The sequence below is a fragment of the Aquarana catesbeiana genome, linkage group LG01 (assembly GCF_042186555.1).
Source record: "Aquarana catesbeiana isolate 2022-GZ linkage group LG01, ASM4218655v1, whole genome shotgun sequence".
NCBI classification, from domain to species: domain Eukaryota; kingdom Metazoa; phylum Chordata; class Amphibia; order Anura; family Ranidae; genus Aquarana; species Aquarana catesbeiana.
Window position 1 is genome coordinate 34,363,731 of NC_133324.1, and position 21,336 is coordinate 34,385,066.

General features: G+C 45.3%; 1 pseudogene; it reads left to right on the forward strand.

Annotated features, from left to right (window-relative positions):
- Nucleotides 1-20,068, forward strand: part of LOC141139656 (uncharacterized) — a 66,416-nt pseudogene extending 46,348 nt beyond the window's left edge.
- The last annotated feature ends 1,268 nt before the right edge of the window (nucleotides 20,069-21,336 follow it).

The following is a 21,336-nucleotide window of genomic DNA, read 5'->3' on the forward strand; positions in this document are numbered from 1 at the left end:
CATTTACATCTAGTAATCATATACAATCCAGCACTAGAAGGGATGAGAGAGATAATGAAATAGATGAAACCCATCATAACAGAGGACAGAACCCTGAAAGGAATATTCCAACAACACCCAGTGCTGACCTTCAGCCAACCACCCAACCTCAGACATACATTAATCATGTCCAGGACTTCTCCAGAGCCTCTCCTATCCTCTGGAACTCCCTAACCCAATCTGTCCAGTTATATCCTACTCTGTCCACTTTTACTTGATCCCTGAAAACTCATCTCTTCAGGGAGGTTTATCCTGCCTCCAGCTAGCAACCAAATCTTCTACTTCCCTCATCAGTTCCTCCCTCACAGTCACTATCTTTTGTTTCGCCAGCCCTCCCTCTTAAATTGTAAGCTTGCAGGAGCAGGGCCCTTTATATTTTAAACTGCTTCACAAGATGTTGGCACTATATTAATCCTGTATAATAATATAATATAATAATATTCAGCAGGAAGCTTCATTCTGAGGACATGGAAAAAAAAGGAGACAAAACGGAGGGGGCTTGGCATCTGAGCAAGGACATGGCCGATTGATCTAGCAGCTCTGCTCAGCCATCGGGGACAACTGCAGTTATCGTGACCACCATTGCCCACACTGGACACCAGATCACCCCATCCTCTCCCTGCACCTCCACTTAATGACAAGCTGCTGCAAAGACCTACTGCAGCTTCGCAAGATACCAGGTTTCTTTCAGCAGCCACAGAATTGTTCCCAACAAAATAGCTACGGTCCGCGGCCACTCCAGACACATGGAGTCGCCATCAGCTCAAAGCAGAGCCATAATACAGCCCTGAATAAAAAACAAATAGGAAACCCAGAGAGCGGAGGGTCTTCTGGTGCTTCTACAACCTCCTCTAGAAGCCCTGCAAAATCAAAGCAATGCCAGGACTCTCCACAGAGACCAGAACAGGACCCTGGCATGGAGGTGAGTGAAGGCTTCTTATACTGTGCCTCAACCAGCCATTCCTGATCCCATTGATGCCTTCCCTACACTGGGCCAACCTATTTCTGATACCACTCTGAAGGTGATGTTAACCTCTCTAAGATCCTTCCTGCATTCTGACCTAATGTCCTATGTGAAACAATTCAGAATCGAAGTGCAGGATCTGGGAGAGAAAATAGACCATGTAGAGTCTTCTATGGGAGAATATGCAGCATCAGAGGTGGCTCTAGACTTTGTGAGGCCTTAGGCATAACTTAGACATGAGGCCCCAAAATTAACTGCATAAATTGCATATATTAACAGCCTTAAAGTTCTGGTTTCAGTGTCCTCTATCTCAACGCAGGTGTCAGTGCACTCTCTGAGCACTGGCGTCAGTGTGTTCTCAGTGCTGGTGTCAGGGCACTTTTTCTCAGTGCACTCTGTCTTGGTGCTAGAGTTCTGTCTCTATCAATGCTGTACCTACTGTAGGTGAGAAGGAGTCCTTGTCCCTAGGGGAGAAGGGGTCCCTGTCCCCAGGGGAGAAGGGGTCCCTGTCCTCAGGTGGGATGGGGGTCCCTGTCCCTAGCTGAGATGGGGTCCCTGTCCCTAGCTGAGATGGGGGTCCCTGTCCCCAGGTGAGATGGGGGTCCCTGTCCCCAGGTGAGACGGGGTCCCTGTCCCTAGGTGAAAAGTAGTCCCTGTCCCCAGGTGAGATTGGGGTTCCTGTCCCTAGGTGAGAAGGGTCCCTGTCCCCAAGTAAGATGGGGGTCCCTGTCCATAGCTGAGATGGGGGTCTTTGTCCCCAGGTGAGATGGGTGTCCCTGTCCCCAGGTGAGATGGGGGTCCTTGTCTCCAGGGGAGAAGGGTGTCCCTGTCCCCAGGTAAGATGGGAGTCCCTGTCCCCAGGGGAGAAGGGTGTCCCTGTCCCCAGGGGAGATGGTTGTCCCTGTCCCTAGCTGAGATGGGGTCCCTGTCCCTAGCTGAGATGGGGGTCCCTGTCCCCAGGTGAGAAGGGGTCCCTGTCCCTAGGTGAGAAGTAGTCCCTGTCCCCAGGTGAGATTGGGGTTCCTGTTCCTAGGTGAGAAGGGTCCCTGTCCCCAGGTAAGATGGAGGTCCCTGTCCATAGCTGAGATGGGGGTCTCTGTCCCCAGGTGAGATGGGTGTCCCTGTCCCCAGGTGAGATGGGGGTCCTTGTCTCCGGGGGAGAAGGGTGTCCCTGTCCCCAGGTAAGATGGGAGTCCCTGTCCCCAGGGGAGAAGGGTGTCCCTGTCCCCAGGGGAGATGGGGGTCCCTGTCTCCAGGGGAGAAGGGGTCCCTGTCCCCAGGTGAGATGGGGGTCCCTGTCCCCAGGTGAGAAGGGGTTCCTGTCTCTGGGTGAGAAAGGTCCCTGTCCCCAGGAAAGAAGGGTGTCCCTGTCCCCAGGTAAGATGGGGGTCCCTGTCCACAGGTATGATGGGGTCCCTGTCCCCAGTCGAGAAGGGGTCCCTGTCCCTAGGTGAGATGAGAATCCCTGTCCCTAGGTGAGATGAGAGTCCCTGTCCCTGGGTGAGATGGGGGTCCCTGTCCCTAGGTGAGATGGGGGTCTTTGTCCCTGGGTGAGATGGGGTCCCTAGTCCCTAGCTAAGATGAGGGTCCCTGTCCCCATGGGAGATGGGGGGATTGAGTGGAGTATGGAATTGTCTGTGGGGGATATGGAGTCTCACTCACCTTGAGCAAGTCTGCAAGGGCACGCTTCATGGCTGCCTGGACTTCCTCCAGCAGCACAGACAGGGCAATCAGCATATCTCTGAGGCGAGGAAGATCTGTGTATGATGGGAGAAGGGGGGCTGGCAGACAAGCCTGCAGTGTCCTCCGGCTCTCATACGGCTGCACCTGTGTGCTTAAACATTGCGCGGTAGAAGTGTACAGTGCTCCTGAATGGATGCAGCCGACTCGGGGGGCAGAGCTCTGGCTGGGGATGACTCTGGGCTGCGCGGTGCTGCATGGGGAAGGAGAGAGCGACCCGGAGGAGCCAGTGATCACTGGCCGAGCACACAGGCAGGGAATGTGATACAGAGCATCTAGTGCAGTAGAGATGGGAGCTCTGCTACTCACCCCGTCCTCCAGCCACCCGGGCGCTGCTATTTCTACCCATCTCAAGCTCTTTAATTAGGCAAATTAGCTCGTTGCGAGGCCCCTGTGAGTCCGAGGCCTTAGGCGACTGCCTAATTTGCCTAATTAGAGAGCCGCCTCTGTGCAGCATCCTTCAATACGTTAGTTGATGCACATACTGCACAATCAAAAGAAATTATGTGGCTTAAAGTGATAGTGGCAGACATGGAGGACAGGTCAAGGAGGAACAACATTAAGATGAGAGGGATCCATGAATCTGTCCCCACCACACAGATGCAGCAATATGCACAGGAGCTATTTCCCACAGTGGTGCCATCCCTGTCAGAAGCTGAGCTGGTCATAGATATAATCCACAAATGAACAAAACCATCCTTCTTACTTCCCAAATTACTACAAGATGTCCTCTTTCAGGTGCACGTTTACCAAACAAAAGACAGAATCATGTCAACCTTTCACCAAAGAAATAACCTACCAAAGCGCTACTCCAGGTTGCAACTGCTCCCTGATCTGCCACAACACACCCTTCAGCGCCGTAGGAATCTCATCACAGTCACAAAAGCCTTAAGGAACCACAAGTTTCCCCATTGATGGAAGTACCCTGCAACCCTCTCCATCACCCACAATAGAACCACCTCTTCGGTGAAAACATTGGAAGCAGGCGTGCAAGCCCTACACCAATGGGGCATACTCCCTTATTCTCCTCCTACTGATCCTCGACCACCTAGGTCTGAAGCCCTTGCTGACCCCTGGCAAGTTGTGTCCCACAAGCATTCATCCAAGAAATCTGCTAATGGTGATACCTGAATTCTGAAACTTCACATATACTACCTCTTCAAGTCTCCAGCCACAGGAATGTGATGTATACACCCCTATGGTCCCCTCAGGTGTTATTGCAGTTAAATCTGCTCATGGGCCCATCCTCAGGCCCTTTTTATTTTACACTTGTTGTTTACTGTTTTCACCTTATTAGTTCTTTCCTATCACCGGTTTTCTAGTACAAGTGCATGCCTTATGAGCTGTAAATCTGACCATTTAGCAAACTGTGTTACCAACTACCAACTACAAGAACCTCTGCCACGTCACATACTTATGATCCATAGTGACCCAATCAATCTCCTACCTAATATGTAATGCCGCTTAAGTGCCTCTCCGTCAATGCAAGAGGCCTTAATTATCCCGCAAAGAGGTTCTCACGCTGGAAAAAGGTGTCCAAGGCAAAAGCAGACATTGTAAATGTTCAAGAGACACACTTTCAAGCAATGGCAGCCCCTAAATGTACCCACAGGAACTACCCCCACATCTTTCTAGCAAACGCATCAGAAAAAAAAGAAGGGAGTCATGTTGGCCATTAGGAACATGGTCACTTTTCAAGGAGGAGCTCACTACTGGATGACGAAGGACGATACATCATCCTTACTTGTGATATTAACACTAAGCCTTTCACCTTAGTAACCATTTATGCACCCAACTCCCACCAACTTCGCTTTATGCGTAGAGTATTTACAATTGTATTATCTATTAAGTACGGGCATTTGTTAATGTGTGGGGAATTCAACTTCACAGTTGACCCCCAAATAGATTCCAACTCACATTCTAATGGGGCGTACACACGGTCGGACTTTTCGTCTACAAAAGTCCGACAGCCTGTCCGGCGGACTTTCGGCGGACTTGCAGCAGACTTTCTAACGAACGGACTTGCCTACACACGACCACACAAAAGTCCGATGGATTCGTACGTGATGACGTACACCGGACTAAAATAAGGAAGTTCATAGCCAGTAGCCAATAGCTGCCCTAGCGTGGGTTTTTGTCCGTCGGACTAGCACACAGACGAGCGGATTTCGGGGTCCGTCGTAGATACGACGTAAAGATTTGAAGCATGTTTCAAATCTAAAGTCCTTCGGATTTGAGGCTGAAAAAGTCTGCTGAAAGTCCGGAGAAGCCCACACACGATCGGATTACCAGCCAGCTTTAGTCCGTCGGCGTCCGTTGGACTTTTGTAGACGAAAAGTCCGACCGTGTGTACGCCCCATAAAGGTTGCGCTCCACCATTAAGGTCATTGTTCCATGTAGAGGAAGGCTACTATGCCTGGAGATGTCAGAATGCTAACTGAAGAGATTACACGTTCTCCTCCAGTCATAGTACCTACTCTCACATAGACCTGTTTGTCACTGATAAGTGGTTGCTCCAGATGATAGCCTCCTCCTCTATCCAAGATATAACATGGTCTGACCATGCTGCAATTTTGGTAACGCTAGAGGAGCAGTCACCTCTAGACCGAGTATCAGTTTGGTGCTGTAATGTAAGAATTTTGCAGGACCCAACAACCGAAGAGCAGGCTCTAGAGCCAAAAAGCAAAAATACAACCTTAAACTGTCTAGCCTCCTCTCGGAGATCCACACTCTGGAACTCCAAAACAAAGAAAACCCTATACCAACTATCTCCGATTCCCTCTCCAAACTAAAAGTAGACTTATGATCCTTGCTGACTGATCAGTATGATAAGTACCTTAAGAAACTTAAGGCCCGTACACACCATCGGATTTTCCAATGGGAAATGTTCGATGTCAGGCTGTTGGCGGAAAATCCGACCGTGTGTATGCTCTATTGGACAATTGTTGTCGGACTTTTTACCAACAAATGTTGGCTAGCACGTCTTAATATTTTCCGCCAACAAATGTTTGTTGTCAGATTTTCTAATCGTGTGTACACAAGTCCGTTGGACAAAAGTCTGTGGCCAGGGGTTTGCTACTATAGTCATTATAATTGAACAGTTTGTTGTTGTTTGCAAATGAGTTTCGCTCCCCCTAGTGTCTTCTGGGCTCTGTTAGGATTTGTCCTTACTCTTTGAGAATAATGCAGCAAAGGATTGTGGGAGATGTAGTCTGGAGGAGGAAGTGACTCTGTTAACTGGACCAGTCCTGGACTACAGGACAGACAATGCAAAGTGCACAGAACTGCCTGCTGGGTGGAGTGATAAAAGGAGAGGCACAACCTGTTTTCAGCCTCTCTGGATGCCAATCAAAACCTGCCAGCAGGAGGTCTATGTGTGACCAGGAGTAAGAGACTGTGGCCTCTGGCCTATACAGCAGAGAGCCGGATCGCCAGCCTCTGAGGGATCTTGGAGGACAGCCCTGCTATTCTAGCAAGCCTGTGCTTCAGAGCAACTGGAATCCACCTGCACTTCAATCCATCTGGAGTTGCAGCACGGCGTGGCGGCACCATTTTCACCAGACGGAGACACCAGGAGGGGAATCTATTGTGGTGGCAGGGCACCTGCCCATTCCAGTAGAGATTACAGAATTGCTGAGTGAGTTCTTTCTACAGACTGCTGGTGAGACTTGTAGTTCCACTGAGGTGATTTTAAAGAGGAATCTACAAGTGGTGATATTTCTTCAGTTAAGCAATCATCAGCACACCTTTTGTTCTACCGTCATGTCTTTCCTTTTGTCTCTGTGGATTACAAATTACAACAATATACTGCAGTTTAACCACCAGGCTAGCTGAAGACATCTGGAGTTTAAAGAACTTTCACCATCTTCTTCTTTTACTAAGCATTGCTGCTCTACTCACAAGTTGATCTTTGAATTATCGCCTAGGGGGAGCCATTAGTGTATGTGCTTAATTTTACAATGTGTTACTGAATGTAAAGATTATATACTGCATTTTGGTCTGTGTGTTAAGGCCTCAATGGGAAGGTATTTAATATATGTCTTGAAGATATTGAGTCCCTATCCTTCTGTGCACCTGTTCACATATACCCCCTTTGGTAATTATAAAGTTAAATGTTCTGTATATGTGCATTAAGTGATAACTGTTATCAATCATAACTTGTGTTCATTCATGCTTTTCATTGTGTTCCATTACTTATCTCAGTAAATCTTTCTGAGTGGTTCAGTGATATTGTGTGAGTTTCTTACTGCTAGTGCCACATTGCAGAATGGAACCCAAGGTGTTGGAGGTAAGAGAGGATCTGCAGAGGTGGGGTAGCCAGTGGGGTATAGAGTCAATCAGCAGCCCTCATGGGGGTACCGCTACAAGTCCAAAGTACAAACATGCATGCTTAGAAGCAAGGACGAGCCAGAAGCGGTCGGTCTTGAAAACTAGCATTCGTAATGGAGAATTAACATTCATGACATGGCTAATTATGAAATCGCGTTTAGTGATGTAGTGTATGCAGTGCATAGTCTCTTCTTCTTTAATGGGATAATAATGAAGCTGCATTGCTGGTGATACTGATGGAGTTATTGCAAACTCATTTTCAAAGGCTTTTTTTTTTTAGTGATATCAAGAATAATATTATTATGCTTTTATGTATGTATTTATTTATTTATTTGTGGGCAAGTTACCACAACACCATTATCCCGTAGTTTTTAAGATCAAAGATACAACCATGTTGGTGTCCCTTGTCAATTTTACATTGTATTTTTCAAAATGTAACTGTCTACTCCCAAACTGCCATTTGAAGTAAAACACAAATATTATCCTCCACTTTTTTTATTGTGCATTAAAAAAGAAAACAAATAAAATTAGACATGCTATCTGCCAATAGAACTTAACCAAAAATGTGCATTCTATGCATCCAAAAATATAGAAAATATACCAAATCAAATCATTATTCAACCAAAAAATAATGTCAAAGCAATAACTCCAAGGCCAATAATAAATAACATAATATCCCCTCCGATTCTGCAACATGTCTGGTTGACGAACGGCCGTTCAGAAACAAACTGAAAAGCATGAAATGAAAAATGTGAACTGAAAAGCGCTAATCAACACTCACCAAACTTCTACTAACACAAAATTAGCAGAAGGAGCCCAAAGGGTAAAGGCTAAAGAGCTGAAAAACCACGTAGTACGTCTAGTACGTCACTACATTCGTAATGGTTGGCCAACATTTGTGTGGCCGTGTGTATGCAAGACATAGTTACATAGTTACATAGTAGGTGAGGTTGAAAAAAGACACAAGTCCATCAAGTCCAACCTATGTGTGTGATGTGTCAGTATTACATTACATATCCCTGTATATTGCGGTCATTCAGGTGCTTATCTAATAGTTTCTTGAAGCTATCAATGCTCCCCGCTGAGACCACCGATTGTGGAAGGGAATTCCACATCCTTGCCGCTCTTACAGTAAAGAACCCTCTACGTAGTTTAAGGTTAAACCTCTTTTCTTCTAATTGTAATGAGTGGCCATGAGTCTTATTAAACTCTCTTCTGCGAAAAAGTTTTATCCCTATTGTGGGGTCACCAGTACAGTATTTGTAAATTGAAATCATATCCCCTCTCAAGTGTCTCTTCTCCAGAGAGAATAAGTTCAGTGCTCGCAACCTTTCCTCATAACTAAGATCCTCCAGACCCTTTATTAGCTTTGTTGCCCTTCTTTGTACTCGCTCCATTTCCAGTATGTCCCTCCTGAGGACTGGTGCCCAGAACTGGACAGCATACTCCAGGTGCGGGCGGACCAGAGTCTTGTAGAGCGGGAGAATTATCGTTTTATCTCTGCAGTTGATCCCCCTTTTAATGCATGCCAATATTCTGTTTGCTTTATTAGCAGCAGCTTGGCATTGCATGCCATTGCTGAGCCTATCATCCACTAGGACCCCCAAGTCCTTTTCCATCCTAGATTCCCCCAGAGGTTCTCCCCCCAGTGTATAGATTGCATTCATATTTTTGCCACCCAAATGCATTATTTTACATTTTTCTACATTGAACCTCATTTGCCATGTAGTCGCCCACCCCATTAATTTGTTCAGGTCTTTTTGCAAGATTTCCACATCCTGCGGAGAAGTTATTGCCCTGCTTAGCTTAGTATCGTCTGCAAATACAGAGATTGAACTGTTTATCCCATCCTCCAGGTCGTTTATGAACAAATTAAATAGGATTGGTCCCAGCACAGAACCCTGGGGGACCCCACTACCCACCCCTGACCATTCTGAGTACTCCCCATTTATCACCACCCTCTGAACACGCCCTTGTAGCCAGTTTTCAATCCATGTACTCACCCTATGGTCCATGCCAACGCACCTTATTTTGCACAGCAAACGTTTATGGGGAACTGTGTCAAATGCTTTTGCAAAATCCAGATACACCACGTCTACGGGCCTTCCTTTATCTAGATGGCAACTCACCTCCTCATAGAAGGTTAATAGATTGGTTTGGCAAGAACGATTCTTCATGAATCCATGCTGATTACTGCTAATGATATCATTCTTATTACTAAAATCTTGTATATAGTCCCTTATCATCCCCTCCAAGAGTTTACATACTATTGATGTTAGGCTAACTGGTCTGTAATTCCCAAGGATGTTTTTTGGGCCCTTTTTAAATATTGGTGCTACATTGGCTTTTCTCCAAACAGCTGGTACCATTCCAGTCAATAGACTGTCTGTAAAAATTAGGAACAACGGTCTGGCAATCACCTGACTGAGTTCCCTAAGTACCCTCGGATGCAAGCCATCTGGTCCCGGTGATTTATTAATGTTAAGTTTCTCAAGTCTAATTTTAATTCCGTCCTCTGTTAACCATGTAGGTGCTTCCTGTGTTGTGTCATGAGGATAAACACTGCAGTTTTGGTTACTGAAGCCCCCCGATTCACTCGTGAAGACTGAGGAGAAGAATAAATTCAATACCTTTGCCATCTTCCCATCCTTTGTAACCAGATGTCCTTCCTCATTCTTTATGGGGCCAATATGGTCTGTCCTCCCTTTTTTACTGTTTACATACTTAAAGAATTTCTTGGTATTTTTTTGCTCTCCTCCGCTATGTGTCTTTCATGTTCTATCTTAGCCATCCTAATTGCACCCTTACATTTCTTATTGCATTCTTTATAAATTCTGAATGCTGTGGATGATCCCTCAACCTTGTATTTTTTGAAGGCCTTCTCCTTTGCTTTTATATGCATTTTTACATTGGAGTTAAGCCATCCAGGATGTTTGTTCGCTCTTTTAAATTTATTACCCAATGGGATACATTGGCTAATGCCCTTATTTAATATGCTCTTAAAGCAAACCCATCTCTCCTCCGTATTCTTTGTTCCTAATATTTTATCCCAATTTATGCCTTTTAGCAAGGTTTGTAGTTTAGGGAAGTTGGCTCTTTTGAAATTCAGTGTCTTTGTGTTCCCTTCATATCTCCTATTTGTGTGATTTATACTGAAACTAATTGACCTGTGATCGCTGTTACCTAAATTGCCCCGTATTTCCACATCTGTTATCAGGTCTGTATTGTTGGTAATCAGTAGATCTAGTAATGTTTTATTTCTAGTTGGTGCGTCTACCATCTGACCCATAAAATTGTCCTGCAAGACACTAAGGAACTGGCGAGCCTTAAATGAATGCGCGGTTCCCTCCGCCCAGTCTATGTCTGGATAATTAAAATCCCCCATTATGATAACACTTCCCATCCTTGCTGCTAATCCAATTTGTGATAGGAGATCCGTCTCCACTTCCTCCCTCAGGTTAGGGGGCCTATAGCATACTCCCAGTATTATTTTCCCCTTAGCTTCATCCCTTTGGAGCTCTACCCATAAAGATTCCACCTCCTCCCTAGCCCCCTCAGTGTTTGAGACAACGCCCTTCGGAACAAAATTCTATGGTTTTGTTGGCGGAAAGTCCGATCGTGTGTACTAGGTATTAGGCTTAGCTATTACGCATACACCAACAAAGCAGGGTAGTTTCTTGCTAATAGGTTTAAGATCCTACAGGCTAGATTTCAAATCTCCCACCTTATTCATCCCACTCTCAAACATAGAATAAGCAACCCAAAAGAGATAGTTGATGAATTTGCTAACTATTATGGAGCACGCTATAATTTAAGGGAAGATCATGGCACCCCCCCAGCCATGTAATTCTGATATACAACAATTCCTGGATCACCTGCACTTTCCCACCCTTTCTGCAGAACAACTGCAACACTTCTCCTCCTCAGAAGTATCCAAAATCATACATCTATTCCAAACGGCATATCCCCTGGGCCAGATGGCTTTTCAAATGAGTATTACAACATTTTTAGTACTATCCTTACCCCACACCTGACCGTTGTATTCACCAGAGCAATATCAATGTCTTAATTTCCCCTGGAGATGCTGAAGGCTTATGTGATTACTCTACCCAAACTAGGGAAGGACCCCACAACTCCTGTTAACTTCCATCCCATATCATTATTGAACTCTGATGTCCAATTTTTTGCCAAACTGCTAGCTAGATGACTAATGAATGTTGTACCCACTCTGATCAAAAGAGATCAAATGGGATTTGACACAGGCAGACAAACCTCCAATGCAACCAGAAGAATTCTCAATGTGATTCACTATGCTAAAAAAACTCAAACGCCTTCTCTGCTGTTGGCTATAGACACAGGCATTTGATAGGGTGCATTGGCATTACATGTCTATTGTGCTATCAAAATTTGGTGTCCTGGGCAATATTTCCTCTGCTATATTAGCATTATACTCAAATCCATCAGCACAGGTTTATACCTTTGGCCTACTATCAAAAACATTCAGTATAACGGAACTTGACAGGGATTTCCTTTATCCTCCGCAATATTTAACTTAATGATTGAGCCATTGGCTGAATTAATCCGCTCCCACCCATCCATTACAGGGTTCCAATTTCAAAAGAGCTTACACAAAATTAACCTGTTTGCGGGTTACATTATTCTCCTTTTGACCAATCCAGAAAACTCCCTTCCCCATGCATTCCAATTTTTTTTTACAGTTTAGTAATATATCTTATTATAAGGTTTACCGCACCTAAGGGACTACTACTGGGCGGTACAACTAGACCAAATAAAACATTGGAGGAAGCTCCACTATGGGTAGAAATTGAGACAGCCCAATCGCCCACTAGAGACTTACGCCTGCCCCTTTTAGGCAACATATGGAAGCCTTGTGATTTGGGCCTTCTGCCCTTATCCACACAAGCATCTCTACTAGCTTGGAGACACCTAAACAAACACCATGCAATATGTGACATATTCTCTAAAATGTCACTCCCTATAAGGATTCTGGAATCCATGATACCTATGGTAGATACTAGACACCTGATGCAATGTGGCATATCTCAAATTAGGGACATTTTTGTACAAAGTAACCTGAAAACCACGGTGGAGCTGGAGGAGGAATTTAATCTGCCCAGACAGGCAATGTTCACAGGTGTACGCATACTTCACTTTCTCACTAAAGACCCCCCCCCCCCCCCCCGTGCTTGCCACTCATCCAAAAGCATTGTGCTTCTATATCTCTATTGATAAACAAATGAAAGGTATTTTCATTTTGCAAGACAAAGACGTCTTCTGAAAAACTAGTACAATGACCAAATGGGAAACTGATCTTAAATCCACATTCACCCCTAGTCAATGGTGTGCTGCCTTCAATTCTATCGCCAAGGCAATGCATTTTGTACCCCACTGGGGAATGGCACCGATAATCACTAACAGATGGTACTAGACCCCATTTCGTATGGAAAGATTTTCCTCTTCCAGTTCCCCATTATGCTGGCGCAATTGTGGCCAAGTAGAAAACTTACTAGGATAAAGGAAGAAATGGCTGCACATCGATTGTAACCTAAAATGTTGTTTATTGATCACCAAAATGACATCAAAGGACACCAACACACAGGTCTTGAAGACATGTTTCATACAGTACAGTTGTGCTTAATCATTACTACAAGGAAACTACACACCCTCTGGGACTGCTCTACTCTAACCAGCTCTTGGAGACGAATATTCCAACTTATATCAACATGCATGGGGATAATATTTCCCCCCGTCCTGCACTGGCTTTACTTAACATTGGTTTAGACAGATACCTTCATACGTATCGCCCGGTTATCACTCACATACTTCTTGCTGCACGATCCATAATTCTCAAGCAATGGAAATCACCTCTAGCACCTAACCTTTCTGAAGCAATAATTATAATTAGTCAGAACTACATGTACGAGAGATTGTTGACCACTAATTCACTGTCCTATGATGCCTTTGGTAAATTCTGGAATATATATGGACAGACAGACATAATTTGCAAAACAAAAATGTTGGTGAATCATTGTAAGTTGATAGTTGACATCAATTAGTTATTGAATGATTGTACTTTGAAAATTGCACTGCACTACCTCTTTTTCTTTAGTATGCTTGTTGTATCTTTTTACCTTTATTATTAACAACAATAAAAATGTATTGAAATAGAAAAAAAAAAACAGAGGGGATAAAACCTTGCAACAATAAATGCCTTTGAACTGTGAATAATAATTTGTATGATAAAAAGATAATGATCTCAATATGGAGCACAATATTTTAAATCTCTACCACATGGTTTATGACAATTCTCATCTTCATGACTTTTCCACTGCTCCTCTGTGCTGCTTGAATCTAAGAAGGGGGAATTCCCCCAATAGCTTGTCCTTTAAAATACAGGTAAATGTGCGAAAGAAAAAAAAAAAGCTTCTCTCCTCATAAAATACTTTTCAAGCCCTTCCTCCACCTCTCCCTCTATCCCTCTCCTCTTTGAAGCTCACTGTATTCCTCTCTTTTCTCCAGGTTCTCTGCACTGTGATTTATCTTCCTCTGGGACTGGTGTCACTCTTCCTTGATGAGTTTCCTGCCCAGCTACATTATTTTCTTTTCTTTGAAATGCCCAATATAATTTCTTGACTTTACCATCCCTAATAATGTTTATACCCCAGCTACCTCCAAACTCCTCAACCTGACCTCTTCCTTTGGACTAAGGCAATAGACACACACTCCTTCACTCCATACAACTTCCCAAACACCCATTTACCTCTCTCTGACCATAATCTTATCAGTTTCTTACTCTCCATATCTTTAATCCCTATCCCATCTGCCAGTAAACCTGCAGAAATCTTAACCACTTTAGCCCTTCTCTTATCTACTCTACAACAGACCATTTTTATAACCCAAATAAGGACTTATCAATCCAGAGAACTCTGAACGTTAGTCCTCTATAGCCAGACTACCCTGGAACACCTCACCTAACATGGATGAGAAACCCTGAGTACTCAACAATGTCTTCAAACTGTCCCTCTTAAAGGGACCACAACTCAAATACGGGGGGAATATACAGTACCTGCCATCCAGGACACATTCCTGGTGTCCTGTACACCTCCTATCCCTACTACCAGCAAACCTATAGAAATCTTCACCACTTTAGCCCTTCTCTTATCTACTCTGCAACTGAATACCTTTATGACCAAATCTCACCCCTATTCTGCCCTGACCTTGCCAATTCTGTCTACAACAGCTCAGTCAGGGCAGATGTTGGCTGTCCAAGAACAGGATGGGAGGAGGTGGTTATAATTTGTCTGGAGATGGGCTTTAGGGTCAAAACTAGTATGTTTCTTGTATAAGTTCTGGATCAACTTCCCCAGTGTAACTCACCTTGTCTCCTTTCCATGATATTAGCTCTGGTTCTAGTGTAAGTTGCTGACCCTCTGAAAGGGACCCATCAAAGTGACCCACAAGCATCCAATCAGTGGTATTTCTATCATTAATTCTTGGAATCCAATTTACAATTTCCAGTGGGCTGGGTAGTTCTCCTTTATCATTAAAAATCATGACCTTGCCATTCTGATATTTGTACTGGACTTCTTTTACATAGCGGGACAGCTTAAAAAAATGACAGAATGGATTATAGGTAACAAGTATACTGTATATAGAATGTTCAATTTTTTAAAAAATTATAGATTGTTTGTCTAGTTAAATCTCATTTAGAGAATGCCATCGGGATGAGATGACCTGTTTGCTGAGCACTTATAATCAGATACATTTTATTGGGACTATTTATAAACAATTTGTGAATGTGAATGTTCCAGAGATAAATCAATAATTCTACCCCTTTACACTGGCTCAGCCTCATCTTGAATATGCAGTTCAGTTTTGATCACCAGTCCTCAGGAAAGATGTTGATGAATTTGAAAGAGATCAGCAAAGGGCAACAAAATTAAAACTCCTTTTTCTTCACTCACTCCGGAGAAGAAAAAGGGTAATTCCACTTTCATGAGAAAAAAAAAATGAGCAAACAAAAAAGTCATATTGTAATTGAATGTTAATAAATATTACCTTTTCTTTTCAAACTGCAGCTCTGTAATGTTCTGTAAAATGCAACATGGCCACCTGGAGGCGTTCTTTACACAGATGGTGTACAGAATGCCCCTCCACACTGAAATGTAATTTCCCGCTTGTGTGATTGGCTTGCTGATTCTCCCAGAAGTCAAACACAAATCAGTCAGACAGAAATCACATTTTGTGCATCCCCTGCAATAAAAATGTAATTTTTGTTGAGATACTAACAAAGGGAAATCACATCCAAAGTGATGCAGCCCCTGACAATTTCCACATTAGATCCCTGCAGGTGCAGCAGCTGATTGATAATTATGTAGTGCACCCCTAAGGAGCTGCAAGTGTAAAGGGATCCCCCACCCAGGGCACTGTTTGGATGATCTGACAAAGGCTTAGTCAGATGAGTAGCAAAAACCCTTTACAGGCAGGGACCACCTGCCCCTTGTTTGTGTAGCAAAGTCCTAGTGCCTAGCTGTCCTCCTCCTGTGGCTACTGATCCCAGCACCAACGTTTAAGGCACTGCCAGCCCACCTGGCTGCAGCTGCCCCCTTTTTCCAGCCATCCAGGCCAAGACTCCACAGTCCTCCCAGACTGACTCTGCATCCATCCCAGATTGCTCTCTCCCAGTCCCCTCAGGCATGCCTCTCAATCCTCTCCAACTGCAACACTCACCAGCCCACCTGGCTGTCTTCCTCCCTGGAGATTTGCCCGGCAGTATTCTCCTGCTGTCCTCCACTTGCTCATGTGCCTCCGATCAGAACACCTCTGTGTGAGGTGAAGAGGGTCCCCTTGCACCAAAGCCCGAGGCCACCCCCCAGACTATGGGGCACCCTCAAGGGCCACCAACAGCCTAACACTCGAACTCTAGCTTCCACCTAAACTTCTCTGCCCCAGCTTGGCTGACCCTAAGTATTTGAGGGGACCTGCCCCCTGCCAACCCATCTGTTGAGGATTGGTCAGGGTCCTCATGAATACTCCAGGCAGCTCCTCCTCACCTCTACTCCCATTCTTCTAGGATCTTCTGCAAGTTTCTAGAAGTAGGAGGAGGTCTCAGAGATGCTGCCTGTGAGTCACTCAGCCCTCCCTGATTCACTCAACCATCCCAGATGGTGGGGGTGGGGATGGAGCTTGGCCACGCTCTGAGATGGCAGCTTAACTCCTTCTCTCCACCCACACAGGGGATCTATTAGCCGCAGGACAAGTGCTACAGGCTGGTATATCGCACCGCTGAGCACCCCTACATCCTCCTATACACTGGAGCATCATGACCCACAAGAAGAATCAACCGCCGGGTCCCAGGAAGCTGACTGAGTTCTTCAGCGGCTCCCGGTCCCCCGGGAATCCCAAGCTAGCGCTGGCACTATAAAGGACACAGCACCACAAACCTCACAGTGCACCTCCACTCCAACAGCACCGGATACCATGAGCTGCACAGCTCCTAGGGGAGAACAAAACAGGGACAGCGCTAGGAGTACAGCCCCTTTGCCCTTTGCCTCTCCATCTCACCCAGTGGCGATAAGCAAAAAGCATTTAGCTTTCCCCCACACTGATGATACTGATGATGATAGCTTTGGAGGTGAACAGGCTACATCCCTGGCTAATCTCTCTGCCACAGACAATCCTGTCTCATAAAACACCCTGAAACAAATGCTGCTATCTCTTCAGAGAGATTTAAAGAAAGATAACAACAAATCTATCTCTCATATGCAACACCAGATAGATGATCTAGGTGACCATACTGACACTGTAAAGAGACAACTCACTGAATATCCCAACACTTACAATGACCTAGTAGACTCTCATCAATCCCAAACTGAGCAATTCAGTCGCATTAATGCCACACTTGCTGATTTAGAAGACCGTTCCCGTAGGAACAACCATAAACTTATGGGCATCCCTGAGTCCATCTCCTCAGTGGAGCAATCTCCATACCTGCAAAAACTGTTCAAAATTTTAGTTCCAATGCTCTCTCCTCTAGAGCATACTATAGATCGGGCTCACATAATTCATAGGCCTGCTCATATCCCAGCTGAGAAACCACGGTATGTCCTAGCTCATCCCCATTTTTTCCAATCCAAAGAGCGTATCCTTCTGGCAACAAAAAATCTTTCTCCGTTACCTGAACCTTATACTACCCTGACATTATAGTCTGATATATCTACAGCAACCGCTCAAAGACGCAGAGAATTTGCACCCTTAACTTCCACCATCTGGGAACACAACATCCCATATACCTTGGACTACACATTCAAGCTGTTTGTCACATATCCAGGCAAACCTGTTGCTATATACCAACTTAAACAAGGCCTCAAACAGCTGCACAACTAGGGTATCTCCCCCTCCTATGGAAACCTCTCCTCAAATCGCTCTGCTCCGCCTCTGAATCTCTGGAACACTGTTAAGAGCACATAATACCTTATGTGCTCTGTGTTATGGTTATGCTTTAACCACTTCAGCCCTGGAAGGATTTACCCCCTTACTGATTAAGCCATTTTTTCCAATGCGGCACATGGTCACTTTAACTGACAATTGCGCGGTCATGCAATGCTGCACCCTAACAAAATTGATGTTCTTTTTTTTCACAAAAATAGAGATTTCTTTTGGTGGTATTTGATCACCTCTGCAGTTTTTATTTTTTGTGCTATAAACAAAAGAAGAGCGACATTTTCAAAAATATAATTTTCAAAATATCAGTTTAGGCCGATATATATACTTCCACATATTTTTGGTAACAAAAAACACAATAAGCGTATATTGATTGGTTTGCGCAAACGTTATAGCGTCTACAAAATAGGGAATAGACTTATGGCATTTTTATTTTTTTATTTTTTTACTAGTAATGGCGGTGATATGCAATTTTTTGTCAGGACTGCAACATTGTGGTGGACAGATTGGACACTTTTGACACATTTTTGGGACCATTGACATTTATACAGTGGTCAGTGCTATAAAAATGCACTGATTACTGTAGAAATGTCACTGGCAGTGAAGGGGTTAACACTAGGGGGCGATCAAGGGGTTAAATGTGTTCGCTCAGTGTGTGTTCTAACTGTGGGGGGATGGGACTGACTGGGGGAGGAGACCAATCGTTGTTCCTATATACTAGGAACAGATCAGTCTCCTCAGAACATGGATTTGGGTGTTTACACACAAAAATCCCCATTCTTGCTCTGTCAGCACAGCAGCGATCCATTACACCCTTTATAGGAAAGCTTGTTTGACCTATCTGTTTTTACAGAGGTCCACATAGTTAGGTGAGCAGCCTGTATGGTTTGTGGTGGAGGCACAAATAAAGATGGACACAGTTGAGATGTTTTTCTGAGCACACCAGGCACAGCTGAGGAGATCTTCAATTTGGTCTATCCATTCTATTTTTCTGCTCCATTTTTACCTTTTAACCTACAATGGCCTTATCAATATATTCCCCTGTGCCTGGCCTAAACTATATGTTTGAATGTTATATTTGATGTTAAATGTTCTCCTTCCCAGAATAATGTGTGCTATACACACTTTTACCCTTTTCCTTACTTTTTCCTTCTTTCCCTCTACATCTCCCCCTTTTCCTTTACTCTAAAAATGTGCTGGTACATACTTAGGATATGCTGTGCCATTGATATTTATGATCTTCAGTATTACCTTCTCTGCCTTTTGGTTAAGATCAAGTGTAGTATCGACTAAAGCCTTTAGGGGTGTCTCTGCTTCACAGCTAGGACATTGAGAACCACTTGTATCTATCCAAGCCATTTGGTCCTTGTGGGTACCCTCTGCTCGGCCTTGTAGGATCGTTGATTCAATTTCAGCTTCACCTACTTGCTGCTATTGGGCGGAGGCTCAGCCCCCACAGGGAAAGTGTTTGCGGGTTTTCCTCCTCCCCTCCACGCTATGCTACTACCTTCGAGCAGTAGACGCTCAAGAGCTTTTGTAAAGGCTGTGAAAGAGTGAAGATGTCGAGGAACCAGAAGGAAGCCGCCTAAGAACTCATGAAGCGACATCCAACTCCTCGACGATGGGGAAGAGCAACAAGACCAGCAAAATGATGAAGAAGAACCCTGCTCCAGCCACTTCGTCCAAAGCCCCCGATCATGTCGCCGCCTCAACCACCACTCCTACCCTGGCTGGCTCCAGCCTGCCGAGACCAGCCAAGCCGTACCTGCCTGCAGACTGACTCCCAATCCTGGAGCCTTGGATGAAACAGACTGTCGTGCTGCAGCTGAAGGAGGTGGACGGAAGAGTCCCCGACATGACCCCGGAGATCTTCGGAAAGAAGATGATGTTGGAGCAGGGGTTCAGCAAAGCAGAGACGCTATCTATGCAGACCTTCACAAAAGGTATTTTCTTTATAACTTTTGCGTCCTTTAAGGTCTGCAAATGATTCTGGGAGATGGTGAAGACTTGTAGCCCGGAATCCCCTTTCCGTAACTTTGTTGCAAACTGTTCCATACAGCGGGACAAAGTGCGGGTGAAGATGACCATGAGGAACCCCCATACTCAAAGAAAGGACATACCAACTACCTCCAGAGGTTCTGCATCGTGGCAAAGGACCCAGTCTGAATCCTTGATGCCAACGGCTTTTGGATAGGTAAGTGGAATGTGTTTTTCAGGCTAAGGAGAGACTCTTCAGGGGTCCTCCAGCACCTGCAGCCATGCTTCTCCCTGAGCAACTCCGCATGAAGCCTCTACTACTCCAGCATGCCCCACAACTGTATCAGATGTGGCCATGCTGGACACATGGGTAAGGATTGCACAAAGCTTGTTTGCAGGTTCTGTTGGGTTGCAGGCCACGAGACCAAGGACTGTCCGAGGCCGAAAGCCTGCAACCTCTGTGGATTGGCAGAGTATGCCTTCAAATACTGCCCCCAGAGAACCCGGACCTATGCTGGAGCTCTGATCCAGGATACATCATCTTCCAGCACCTGAAGGAAGCCACCAGAAAAGAAGAAGCCAAAGGAGCCTCGAAAGGGAACAGGTAGGTCCCCTCCCACCCCCCCGGCCCCTGCCACTGCCTCCGTCCACCCCTACCCACCCCCTCCATGCCGGAGGACACCACGGATCTGTCCTCACTCAAGGACTTCCCCACCCTCCCCCTTCCCACCCCCACCCCCACCAGTGGCCCAACAGGTAGCCAGAAATTAAAACCAGAAAGCCCTACAGCAGAGGAACCCGCCGCCTCCACCAAACGGCCCAACAGGCTCTGGATCAGAGCCAGTAGTGGAGGACCTTGAGTCTGCGGGGTAGGAGGGGGAGGAGGAGGAGATCATGGCCGACTCCGAGCCTGACCTCACCCTCAACCTCAGCCAGATGATGGATGCTGTCCTTGAGGAGCTGGGTCTGACCCAGAACACAGGACAGGCAGAGAATGCAATGAAAGAGTCACTCCCCCTCCGTGGAGGTAAGTTCGGCTGGTTGCTGACTAGACCTCATACCTTTTTTTCATTATGGCTGAAATCTCTATCTTTTCCATTAATGTGAGGAGTATCAACAATACATCTAGAAGGCAAGCGGTGCTAACCTTTCTTTCTACTCAGCAGAGTGATGTCTACATGCTTCAGCAGTGTGCTCCTCCTCCCTTGAGGAGGTACATTCATCTGTCCTCCCAGTGGACCCTTGGTCCCTCCTACTGGTCTGGGGGTGGCCATTGTAAATCTACAGCGTTATCCATTCTTGCCAGGTGTGGGCAATTCAGGTTAACTCTATCCATGAGCTAGTCTGTGGCCGTCTTTTGGTCATAGATGGCTCATAGGTGGAAGAGCCAGTTAGGCTCATCAACGTGTATGCCCCCCCAATAGTCAAGGCGAGAGATAACACTCCCTTGTTATCTCTCGCCTTGACTATTGCAACTCCCTTCTCATTTGGCTGCCTCTCCATAGGCTATCCCCTCTTCAGTCTATCATGAATGCTGCTGCTAGACTTATCCACCTTACTAATTGCTCAGTGTCTGCCAACCTTCTCCTCCAATCCCTACACTGGCTCCCAATCACCCAGCAAATTAAATTCAAAATACTAACCACAACATACAAAATCATTCACAACTCTGTCCCGAGCTACATCACCAATCTTGTCTCCAAATATCACCCAAATCATCCTCTCCGCTTTTCTCAAGACCTCCTACTCTCAAGCTCTCTAGTCTCCTCCTCTCATGCTCATCTCCAGGATTTCTCCAGAGCCTCTCCCATCCTCTGGAACTC